The following is a 13,370-nucleotide window of genomic DNA, read 5'->3' as shown; positions in this document are numbered from 1 at the left end:
TTGTATTCTTATCTTTATAATTTATACTCTTATCTTTACCTTCTTTGTACTAGCTTTGGATTTAAATTTTTCTTGATTTTTTAAGAGCTCAAAATTTATCCTTAGGTCATTTATTTGGGCTCACTCTATTTTTCTGATGTAGGCATTTATTTTCATCTTAGTAGTCCTCTCCTTTTGCCCATAAGTCCTCAAATGTTGTACTACCATTATCATTTGATTATAGTAACTGCCTAATCTTTCTTGATTTCTTCTATGACCCATTGATTATTCGAAAGGGTATTAATTAATTTTCATGCATTTGCATAATTTCTGACTTTTTTTGGAAATAGTTTCTAGTTTACTTTCACTATTATCTAATAATATGTACAGTATAAATTTGATTATTTTGCATTTACTTAAGTCTATTTCATTGGATAGTGTGTGGTCTATTATGGAGCAAATTCCATGTGTACTGATAATAATGTGCATTCTAAGTTGTTGGGTAGATATCTACTACTTTCATTTGTTTGAAGGTTTGGTTCAACTTTAATTTTTTTTGTTTATTTTTTGTCTGGTTGACCTATCTGTTTCTGACATAAGGTATTGAAGTCACCCAGTATAATATTGTTAATGTTCATTTGATCCTTTATGTACAGTAGGGAACTCATTGTTATAGATGACATGACCCTTTATGTGGAACACACACAAAAATACCACCAAAAGACATCTAGAACTACTAAGCACATTCAGCAATGTATCAGGATACAAAATCAACACAAAAAGCTCAATAGTGTTCCCATATACCGATAGTAAACTTGGTGAGAAAGGAATAAGAAAAACAATCCAATTGACATAGTAAACTTGGTGAGAAAGGAATAAGAAAAACAATCCAATTGACATAACATTGAGAAAAATTAAATACTTAGGCATTCAACTAGCCAAGAAATGAAAGGGATCTACAATGAAAAATACAGTGTTCTGAAAAGTGGAGATTGAAAAGGACATCATAAAATGAAAAACTATCCCCTGTTCCTGGGTACGCACAACAAGTATTGTCAAAATGGCCATACTTCCAAAACTAACATGTGAACTAAATGAAATCACAATCAAAATAACAACATTCCTCAGAGTAAACAACCTGAAATTTCATATGAAACCAGAAGAGGGCCAGAATGGCAAAAGCAATTGTGGACAATAAGAGTGAAGCAGCAGGCATTATAATTATTCTGATTTTAATATGCTATAATACTGCAATGACAAACACAGCATGGTAATGGCAGGCAGACATGTGGAACACTGTAACAGAATAGGGGTTGCAGAAACAACCCCAGACACGCATTTGTTTGACAAAGGGGCCAAAAACAGGAAAGAGAGCCTCTTTAGCAAATGGTGTTTGGGAAACTGGCTATACACGTGCAGAAGATTGAATCTAGACACATATGTCTCATCATGTCATAAACTAAAATCAAAATGGATTGTAGGTCTAAATATTAATATAAAAACATTTAATCTGTTGGATGATAAAATTCCTGAAAATAGGGGCAGGCATGGATTTTCTGAAGAGAACTCCAATTGCACAAAAAATAGCAAGAATCAACAAAGGGGACTGCATCAAATTAAGACAAAAACAAAAAAAGCTTCTGTCCCACAAAGGACAAAACCACCAGACAGAGGCAACATACCGAATGAGAAAAACTTTGACAGCTACACCATCTTACTCCAGAATAATCACTATCATCAGAAAATCTAATGACAAATGCTGGCAAGGTTTAGGCGGAAAAAGCAACCCTCCTACATTGTTGGTGGTACGTGAACTAGTATAACTACTATGGCAAGCACTATGGAGATTTTTTCAAAAACTAAAACCAGAAATTCCATTTGATCCAGCTATTCCCCTTATAAGTATCTTCCCAAAAGAGTTAAATATATCATATTACAGTAGTACATATAAACCCACACGTTTATAGTAGCACAATTTATAATAGTATAATCTTAGGAGTCTCAAATATGTATTAACAGATAAATTGATAAAGAAAATGTGTTATTCATCCACAATGGAATACTACTTTACCAAAAAGAAAGATACATTTGAATCAAGGAACTAAGAGAGACAGTAGGGGGAAGGGTAATAAAAAGAATTAAAATGTGTTGTGTACATGCACTGACTCCCCATGATGAATGGAATTATTATGTACTGCAAAATGCACAAATAAAAAGAGATTAAAAAAAGAAATGCTAAGAGAATCCTTCACACTGAAAGAAAAAGATGCTAATGTTGAACACTAAGGTATAAAACTAACAGATAAAGATAAGTATTCTAACAAATTCAGAATGCATTAACATGGTATCTTGGTATACAAACCATTTATATCTTTAGTATGACAATTAAGAGAAAAAATATTTAAACCAGGCATTGAGAAACACACTTGTAATCCCATACCTGGGGGAGGCTGAGTGAGGAGGATCTTAATTTCAAGATCAGCCTAGGTAATTCAGTAAGAATCTGTATCAAAATAAAAATAAAATGGGTTGGGGATGTAGCTCAATGCAAAAACCCTGAGTTTAATCTTCAATATCACAAAAAATAAAATATTTAAAAATAATAACTGCTACTATAATTTGTTAAAAGATAAGCAATATAAAAAATGAATATTGTAACATAAAAAATAGATGGAAGTAAGGAAGAATAAAGCCATGGAAGAGGATGAACCAAGAATGAAGATGTGCTATGAACATGTATCAATTCCCCATATTGGCCATAATTATTATGTGTGTATAGCAAATATGTACTAACAAAAAAAATTTAACATTCCAAATGCAAAATAATAACCATAAAAATTAAATTGTGCTGGGGATGGTGACACATGTCTGCAAATCCAGGCTACTTGGGTGCCTGAGACAAGAAAATTGAAAATTTGAGGCTAGCTGGGGTATCTTAGAAAGGTCTTGGCCCCATATAAAGTCATAAAAATATCTGAGGACATTTCTCAATGCTCTCTGGGTTCAATCTCAAGTACCAAAAACAAGCAAAAATACAAAAACAAGTTTTTATCAGTTTAAAACAAATTGTTGTAACTCTGAGATTTTTTTTTAAGCTTCATGTTAACTAAAAAGAAAAATCCTTTAATAGCATTAAGTATCTATACTTTTAAAAAGCTGTTATATAAAATAACAATGCTACATGTCAAATAGAAACTAAACCCCAAATTAGAAGGAAAGTAGATCTGAATATAAATAAATGACATAAAATATTCAAAAATACAGAGGTTCATTGAAAGTTTTTTAAAGCTAAAAACAAAATTGATAAACCTTTATCCAGTCAACTGAGCAAAAACAAAAATAAAAGATAATCAGAGATGAAAAAGGAGACAATTTAGCTGATACCACAGAAACACAAAGGATCATTATAGACTGCAAGGTACAATTATACACCAACAAATTGGAAACCTGGAAGAAATAGAGAAGTTCTTGAACACACACAATGTACCAAGATTAAACAAAAAAAGAAATAGAAAGTAACGAGTAACCAGATTGAAGCAGCAATAAAATGTTTGCTGTCAAAGAAACACTAAGGACCTAATGACTTTACTCCTGAATTCTATAAAACATTTAAAGAATAACTATTATCAACTTTTTAACAAACTATTCAAAAAAAAAATGAAAAGGAATTCTTCTAAACTCATTCTGTAAAGTCTGCATTACCTTGAACCAAAGCAAAGCACACAACACAAAAACAAAAAAGAAAGATATTGGGCATGATCTCTGATGAACATAGACACAAAAATCTTCAACAAAATACTAGCCAAAAAACTCAGCAGTATATTAAAAAAATCACTCATCATGATGAGTGAAACTTATTCCAGTAATGCAAGAATGGTTTAACATATTTGAATCAATAAACATGATATATCATATTGAGAAAATGAAGTACAAAATATATATGGTTATTTCAATAGCTGTTGAAAAAGTATTTGACAATATTCACTATCACTTCATGAAAAAACAATGAACAAATTAAATCTGGAGAAAACATTTCAACAAAAGAAGATCATATATATAGAATACAAAGCCAACATTATGTTGGATGGAGAAGAGTTGATAGCTTTTTCTCTAATAACTGAACTATGAGAGGATGCTTGCTTTTCCATTACTATTCAACATAGTCCTAGAAGTCCTAGCCAAAGCAATTAGGCAAGTGAATGAAATTAGAAAAGCATACAAATCAGAAAAGAAATGATGAAATTATCACTGTTTTCAGATGATGTGATTTTATAGAGAGCAAACCTTATAGACTACAGGGAAAAATTGTTAGAATTAACATGAATAATCCAAATAAAAAGAATGGAAATTAATAATATCCAAGCAGAAATTAAGATAAAGAGATAAAGAATCAATAAATTGAAGAACTGGTTCTTTAAAAGAATTTATAAAATAGACAAACCTTTAGCAAACTTACTGATGAAAGAGATCATATTAATATAATTAGAAATTAAAAGGTGAAATTGCAACAGAGGCTACTGAAATGCAGATTATTAGCAACTACTTTGAACACCTATAATCAAAGAAATAGTAGAATCCAGAAGAAATGCATAGATTCCTAGACGCATATGAACTAATAAAACTAAACCAGAAAGGAATAAAAATCCTGAACAATTCAGTAACAGGAAATTAAATTCAGGCAGTTAGTAAAAAACTTACTAACAAAAGCATGAGATGCAATGGATTCACTACTGACCACAAGAATTTCAGGGAAGAATTAATGCCAACAGTGCACAGACTGTCTTATGAAATTAAAGGAAAGGAGTACTGCCAATGTCATCCCTAAAAGCTAGCATTGTCTTGGTTCCAAAAACAGACAAAAACTCAACTAAAAATAAAAACTACAGGCCAATATCACTGATGAACATATTTGCAAAAAATCAACATGATACTGGCAAACGGAATGAAATAAATCATTAAAGAAGTCAGACATCCTGACCAAGTAGGCCTCATCACAGGGACACAAGGATGTCTCAACATAAGCAATTCAATAAATCAATACAACACATAAGCAGAAGCAAAGACAAAAAATCACATGGTCACTTCTATATATGCACAAAACGTTTTCACAAAATCCAACATCCACTCATGATAAAAATTCTGAAGGAAACAAATAGAGAAGGATCTCATCTCACTCAATTAAAAGCCCTTGATGACAAAGCAATGACCAGCATCATATTAAATGAGAAGAGCTGAAACCTCTTACTCTAAAAGCAAGAAGAAGAAATGGATTTCCACTATCACCACTCCTATTTAATATAGTACTTGAAACATTAGCAAGAGCAATCAAGGCAAGAAAAAAAATAAAAGGGATACGTATAGGAAAGAAAGAAATCAAATTATTATTTGAAGATTATATGATCCTTACATAGAAGACCAAAAAACCTCTACCAAAGGACTCCTGGAATTAATAATTAAATTCAGTAGTGTAACAGGAAACAAAATCAATAGACAAATCAATAGTATTTTTGTACACAAATAATAAACCTACTGAAAAAATATCAGGAAAAAATATCATTCACAATAGCTTCAACATAAATTAAATACTTAAGAATTATTCTAAAAGTGTAGTGAAAGATTTCCCTCTAAAACAAAAATGTGGTACTCTGAAAAAGGAGATCATAGATGATATCAGAAAATGGAAGGATATCCTTTTATCATAGATAGGAAGAAAAATATTGTCAAAATAACTGTACTTGCAAAACTAATATAATGATTTAATGCCATTCCAATCAAAATATCAATAGCATTCTTAACAGAACCAGAAAAAACAATTCTAAAATTCATATGAAACAAGAAGTGTTTCAGGATAACAAAAGCATTTTTTGGTAACAAGAGCAGAGCAGAGGCATTACAATCCCAGATTTCAGGTTATACTATAAAAGTACAGTGACAAAAACAGCATAGTACTAGCACAGAAATAGACTTATGGAAGAATGGAAGAGAATAGTGGATGCAGAAAAACCTCCAGGCACATTCAGGCATCTGATATTTGACAAATTACTTAACATTGTTTAAAGGCTGGAGGAAAGATAACCTTCTTTAAAAATGGTCCAGGGAAAACTGGTTATAGATACGTAGAAGACTGAATTTAAATCTATATCTCTCACCATGTTTTAAAATAAAATGAAAATGGATCAGAAGATCTAAACAATAAAAAGAAACAATAAGCTGAATGATAAAATATGTACAATTCTTAAATAGGCATAAGCAAGGACTTTCTGAACAGAACCCCAATGGCACAAGAAATAACATCAAGAATTAATAAGTGAAATCATATCAAATTAAAAACCTGTCCAAAGTGACATAGAGACACACTTCCTGTGGGTGCACATACGTCCTTGACTATACTCTGTGTCATCTTTTTCTTCACCAATATAAGCTCTGGTCATCTCTCAATGTTAGTCCATATCCCAGCAGATGACCCCGTTGATGTAAGTACAATGTACAGTCAAATGATCTCTCAAAGAAGGAATTTCTACCACATTCTAACACTGACTTCTCCCAAGAAGATAGCTGAAATATTACATCCTCCATACAAAATGCTCTTGTTATCACAATTACCAAAATAGCAACCTTGGGTGTTCATTTTCCTGTAGCAACTCTGTTGTACACTTCTGGTTTCCTTGTCAAAAAATTGCCTACATTGTTCATCATGGTTATTACATTTCTTTTTATGGCAGTAGCCACTGCCCATGGAAGAGGTTCTGGGCTGCATATATACATCTTTCAGACACTAGTGGGAAGTTCAACTGCAGCACTGAGGAAGATCACATTCACTGTCTTTTTAATACACACTGCTCCCTACGGTATCAACTGGCAGTCTTCTCAACAAAAGTACAAGAAGCCCAGGTTTCAGTGAAATTTGCCAAACAACAAGGATTTTCAGTGCACAGTCACACTTCTCTTCCTCTTCAACCACACTGTTCCCACAGCCCTTTGTTGTGAAGGTTTTCTCCAGATCTAGTGAATTGTGAACATGGGTAGTTTTTCCAAGCCAGTGCCATATTTCATTATAACTGAAGTTATTTGCTGCAGGAGATTTTACTGCAAATATCATGCAAGTTTGGGGCCCAAATTTATATGTAGGTTTATCATGTCTCATACCCAAACTACACCCAGCTCTGTGGTGCAACTTACACAAAACCAGATAAATCTTCCTTATAGTAACTAGCAACTGCAAAATTTGAATTCATATTGCACACTGTTCCAACAAAGGCCAGCCCAACCCCCTCAAGAAGTCTTTGGTTTATGAGAAAATGTGCAGCATCATGCTGAATGTGGCCACTAAATCTAGATTTCTTCCAATGGCAAAACACTGACCTATTTTTCCTATTGTTATAAGATTTCCTTCATCTCAGATCTCAAGTCCAGGTAAAACCACATCAACATCCAGTACAATATAATAGCTGAAAAGGAACTGTGAATGTTTCCTTTTGAACATTTGAGATGTTCCCTCCCAGATATATGAATCAATGGTCTATCACGAATGTCAATTCAACAAACCATTTGTGGGTCTACCAGCTCTCATAGACACTTTACATCAGGAAGGAATTATATTCTTAAAACTTCAATTGCCTACCAGTTCTTCTGATAATCTACATCTTACAGGTGGGAACTGTCTCCTTGCTGTCCACTCTATACAGTAGATATTCAAATATCTTAGAAAGCCTTTTGGGCTTGATTTCATTTATCTGTAGTGTTGAAAGCCTCCAGAACAGGTGCTAAGAGTAACCAGCGATTCTGAATCATCTTCCACATACCCATAATAGTAGTAGTCATCCGGGACAAAGGGATGATCCTCAAGAAGAGCACCCTGGTCAGTGTAAGTGAACACAGGGAGCTGTCTGAACACAAATAGTTTCTTGGCCTTCATGTGGACAATGTGTCTCTGGCCTCCAACGTGCAGGCTGTAGGAGAGCCAGCCTGGAGCACTCATCCCTCTACCAGTCCCAGTGATCCTCAAAGGAATCACCACTTCTGGGGGGCTGGAGTATTGGGAGTGTCCAGTCTGGAGCCATCCAGAAACGAAAAGAAATATGCCCAGCCAGAGCCACAGGAGAGTGATCCTCATGTGCACCAGGGCCTCAACCACAGCCATCACGAGTTATGAGTGAGAGCAAAATGGGGGAGGGCAGAAACCCTGCTGGCCTGTCTTCCCCTTTGACTCAGTTGCATGTGGCACCGGCCTTTTATGGTCCGCCTGTTGGAAGAGTCAATCCATCAAAGCAGCAGTACTGAGAGGAAAAAGTAAAAGAAGAGAAGAGACAAGTGTCATCTTACCAGCAGGCCAGAGTGGGGGAAAAAACCAGGGCATGGGTAAAATTGATTAGTACTCTCCTCTACACATATGCACGTGTGTGAACATTTCCACAAGTTCCCAAAACAAAATGTCTTAAAGGAAAAGTGAACATACATCATTGTTTGGCTTAGGGAGTCTTGATTTGTACATATTGACTTGGAATATACATTAATAGTTCTTCCTATTTCAGATGATAAATTATTTAGTTACATGATTCAGGAAAGATAATTAAAATATATGTTATTTTTCTCATGAATTTTAATATATACTTCCTTGCAACAATTTGTTACTTCTGCTATCTTCCTTTAATGCTCCCCAACTGCAAAGTGTCAGAGCATCAACTGTCCTTTAAAAGCATTAGAATCTACTGTAGTGGACAACTTTGTTCTATAAAATAAACAATAGTAGACTCAGAGAGAGGAGTAACCCAATTTTTGGATAGATACTTTTCAAATACGTTTATATTTCATTATCCTATTAAGAAAATAGTGTTTTTTAAACCTTCTGGCAGTATGAAATGAAAGAAAAATCTTCCTTGGAAAGTAACAGTTGGAGATGGGAAAATGCTGAAAGCAAAACAATATGCCTTCAGAAATGAAAAGGAAATCACAAAACCCTAAAAGAGGGGGGGATCTCTGGGAGAAAGTTATAATAGTTTACTTGGAGAAAGGCATCAAAATCCCTGGTGCTTTAGGATTATAAGGGAACCAGCTCCCAAGGCTCACCTTCGAGTGTATTTTATCCATCTCATAAATACAAATATACAAACCTCAGTGAGGCAAATGTACTATTACTATTTGTGAGAATGAAATACCAGCACAGTGCCTGGTTGTAAATGCTGATTTGTTTGTTGCTTTGTGCTGAAATAAAACGTTAATACAACCAAATAACATGCAGACACTGTGCTGCACACTTGTGAAACATAAAGGAATGTTACCAACTTAAATAACAAGTTAATGGCCTGGAGTATAAATTTACAGTGTTTGAGGTAAAAATTCACCTTGAGAACCTGTAAAGATGCATTTGATATTTTACATGTAAAATGCCTACTGTATTTGCCTAGTGAAAATACCCAGTTTTTGTGAGGTCATTAAAGTAATGAGATTAAGCATTACTAGACTAGTAGGGAAGAAAGTGACATGTGTGATGAGGGATCTGAAATGAACAAACACCAGCAGGGAGTACAAAAATGAAAGACACCAGACCTAGTACCTGTCATATCTTGGACCCAGGACCCAGTTCTGCTTAAATTATCTTTACATCCTGATTCTACATTGTTGTTTGACCTCTTCTCTATAAAAACTTTCTCCTGTAATTTATAAAATCTTTCTTTTATAAAAAACAATAATAATCTCTTCTCTGTTAACACTTTATGGTGAAGAACTTCCTTTTCTTATCCAATTTTACAAAAACTTGTATCTCAACAATGTGAAGCACAGGAGACTTTCTATACTTAAAATTCTCATCTATTGTTCAGACCAGATGTTCAGTGACAACATCCTTTGATTGCCCAAACTGCTTTGAAACCATTAAACTACCAGCTATCTCATTAGACCATTATTTACTCGTATTCTTTCACCAACCTTCCAACGCAATCCCATGGAAACCATAAAGCATTGGGTGTTTCCCATTCATGATAAAAAAAAACGCTACAGAAAATTGGACTAGAAGGTCTTTATCTCAACCTGATTAAGGCTATCTATGAAAAACCAACAGCCATCATCATACTAAATGGTCAAAAACTGAAAACTTTCATGCTAAAATCAGAAACAAGACAAGGATGCCCACTATCACCACTCTTGTTCAATATTGTTCTGGAAACATTAGCCACAGCAATTAGAAAAGAGAAAGAAATAAAAGGAATAAAGATAGGAAAGGAAGAAGTGAAACTGTCATTATTTGCTGATGATATGATACTTTAGATAGAAGATCCAAAAAACTCAGTCAAAAGTCTTCTAGACCTAATTGACAGATTCAGTAGAGTAGCTGGATACAAGGTCAACACTCAAAAAACAATAGCCTTCTTATACACAAATAGCAGACCCATTGAGAGAGAAATTTGAGAAATATTTCCTTTTACAATACCATCTTAAAAAATGAAATATCTAGGAATCAACCTAACAAAGGAAGCAAAAGACCTCTCCACTGAAAACTACAGCTCTCTGAAAAGGGAGATTGAAGAGGATATAAGAAAATGGAAAGACATCCCTTGCTCCTGGGTGGGAAGAATCAATATAGTGAAAATGGCCATACTTCCAAAACTACTATATAGATTCAATGCAATGCCAATTGAAATTCCAACAATATACTTCACAGAACTAGAGAAAACAATCCAAAATTTCATTTGGAAGCAGAAGAAACCTAGAATAGCAAAAGCAATTGTAGGCAACAGAGACATGGCAGGGGCTACCACAATCCCCAACTTCAAACTATACTACAAAGCTACTGTGAAAAAAACAACATGCTACTGGCAAAAAAACAGACCCGACGATCAGTGGAATAGATTAGAAGATGCAGAAACAACTCCAGACATACTCAGCCACCTCATCTTTGACAAAGGAGCCAACCACCCTCATTGGAAGAAAGATAGCCTATTTAATAAATGGTGTTGGAAAAACTGGATTTCAACCTGCCAAAGATTAAAACTAGACCCATACCTATCACTGCACACTAAACTAAGATCAAAGTGGATTAAAGATCTAAATATTAAGACAGAAACACTAAACTTGGTGGGAGATAAATTAGGTAAAACTCTCAATGACATTGGCATAGGAAAAGACTTTATGAACAAATCTTCAGTAGCACAGGAGTTAGCACAAAGAATCAACAATTGGGATCTCATCATATTAAAAAGCTTCTGCACTGCAAGAGAAACTACCAAAAGAGCTAAGAGACAACCTACAACGTGGGAAGAAATTTTTAGCAACTGTACCTCAGACAAAGGTCTACTATCTAGAATATATAAAGAACTGAAAAAAATCAGACCCTCAAATCCAAAGACCCAATTCAAAAATGGGCATCCGAAATGAACAGACATTTCTCAGACAAAGAAATAAAAACAGCAAATAAATATATGAAAAAATGTTCAACATCACCGGTCACTCAAGAGATGCAGATGAGAACAACACTGAGATTCCACCTCACCCAACAAAGAATGGCTGCTATCAAGAAATCAACCAATAACAAATGCTGGTGGGGGTGTGGAGAGAAAGGAACCCTTCTCCCTGTGGAAGTCAGTATGGAGATACCTCAAAGAGCTAGGACTAGAGGTCCCATTTGACTCAGCTATTCCCCTATTGGGAATCTTCCCCAAAGAATTAAAAGAATCATACCACAGCAACATATGTACACCTATGTTTATAGCGGCACAGTTTGTAATAGCTAAAGCTTGGAAACAGCCCAAGTGCCCATCGACTGGAAACTGGATAAAGAAGATGTGTTTGTTTTTTTATAAAATGGAGTACTACTCAGCCATAAAGAATGAGAAACTAGAGACATTTATAGCCAAATGGATGCATATTGAGGCCATACTCTTAAGTGAAATAAACAGGACACACATGTGTAAATACCGAATAGTTTCTCTACTGTGAGAAATTGAAAGTGTAAATAAGGATGAAAATGAATAAAATGAGTAATTAATAATTTGAAATAGGAAAAGGTCCAAGGGTTTGGGGATGGCGGGAGGGGAAGGGAAAAGGGAAGAAGGGAAAAGAAAAATTATGAGAAAGAAAAAAAATGGAATCAAAGTCTATGTAAATAGGGAAGGGTGGAGAGGGTGAAGGGAAGACAGGGAATGGGGGAAAAAATAAGAACTAAAATACGTCATGTTCTGGTACAAACACCCAATGATAAATGTAAATGTATTTTATACCTAAAATGTACCAATAAATAAATAAATAAATAAATATATATATATATATATATATATATATATATATATATATAAAGAAACTGACAGACTTAAACTACCATATAAAATGTTACATGTAAATTCTATAACAATACTGTGCTAGATACAAGATTTTTTAAATTTTTCTTTTAATAAAAAAAGTTTTACACACACACACACAAAAAAAGCATTGGATGTTTGCTTATATTCTCCTCCACTGTCTTATTCATATTCTCACTCTTTATCAAGAATGTGAATGACCTTATAGCATGAGGTATTTGCCTGTGTTTTACTATTAAAATTATTCAAATATTTGTAACCATCAACCTGTAGCCATGTTCTATATTATATTTTTACCTGTAAATATCCTAACTTTGTGTGTGTGTGTGTGTGTGTGTGTGTGTGTGTGTGTGTTGGGGGGGGTACCAGGGATCGAACTCAGGACTCTGAGCATTCGAGGCAGGCACCGGAACCACTGAGCTAAATCCCCGGCCCCTATCCTAACTTTTAAATATCCAACTTTTATTCTTCATTCAACTTAGTCATTACATTTATAGGGGACTCACATGACTCTGCTTTCCATGTTTTCCCATGTTTCAAATTCCCACCATTTTGCTGCCATCCCTACAGCCTTACTCTAGATCTCATCAGTTCAACCACTGAGGACCAAAATGCTCAACCCAATATAGTTTAATTCTCTTTCCTGCTTCTGTCATTCCTGCAACACACCGCTATCACTTCCAGGAAAATAAATCACAGGGTTTATTTAGGGGGAGAAGTGGAGAAGTGCACAATATTAGTTGAAGATAGCCTGACATCTAAGCCTAAAGGTTAAAGTCATAAGCAGATATTTTCTATGCTTTTAATAGTTTATCCTTTGTGTTCGACATTGTTTGAAACTTTCTGATTTTCTGAATTTCCTCATCCACATACAAGACATAAGTTGAAAATTGACATTATCTTTTTCTGAGCCAGTCATATTTTATAGAAGGTCAATCATGGTAGGGTGAGTTGTAAAACAGAATTCTTCGCTTAATGTTTATTTAATATAGGGTTGAATACTTTCCTTAGGCTTTGCTGTGCTGTGTACACAGTGTCAGGGGGTTTGTTTTCAGGGAGAACATTCTCTTCATCAGTGAAATGACAAGAGATCACTTGATT

At 34.4% G+C, this 13,370-nt stretch overlaps 2 pseudogenes; both read right to left on the bottom strand.

Moving 5' to 3' along the window:
- Positions 1-6,302: 6,302 nt before the first annotated feature.
- Positions 6,303-7,549, bottom strand: LOC147826751 (disintegrin and metalloproteinase domain-containing protein 25-like; annotated as a pseudogene).
- A 67-nt stretch (positions 7,550-7,616) lies between these two features.
- LOC101715371 (disintegrin and metalloproteinase domain-containing protein 20-like) lies at positions 7,617-8,119 on the bottom strand (annotated as a pseudogene).
- Between the last annotated feature and the right edge of the window lie 5,251 nt (positions 8,120-13,370).

This window comes from Heterocephalus glaber, unplaced genomic scaffold, assembly GCF_053883595.1.
Source record: "Heterocephalus glaber isolate CG9 unplaced genomic scaffold, H.glaber_assembly_v1.0 deba00001461, whole genome shotgun sequence".
NCBI classification, from domain to species: Eukaryota; Metazoa; Chordata; class Mammalia; order Rodentia; family Bathyergidae; genus Heterocephalus; species Heterocephalus glaber.
The sequence above is the reverse complement of the archived record's forward strand: the minus strand, read 5'-3'. Positions and strand labels throughout refer to the sequence as shown.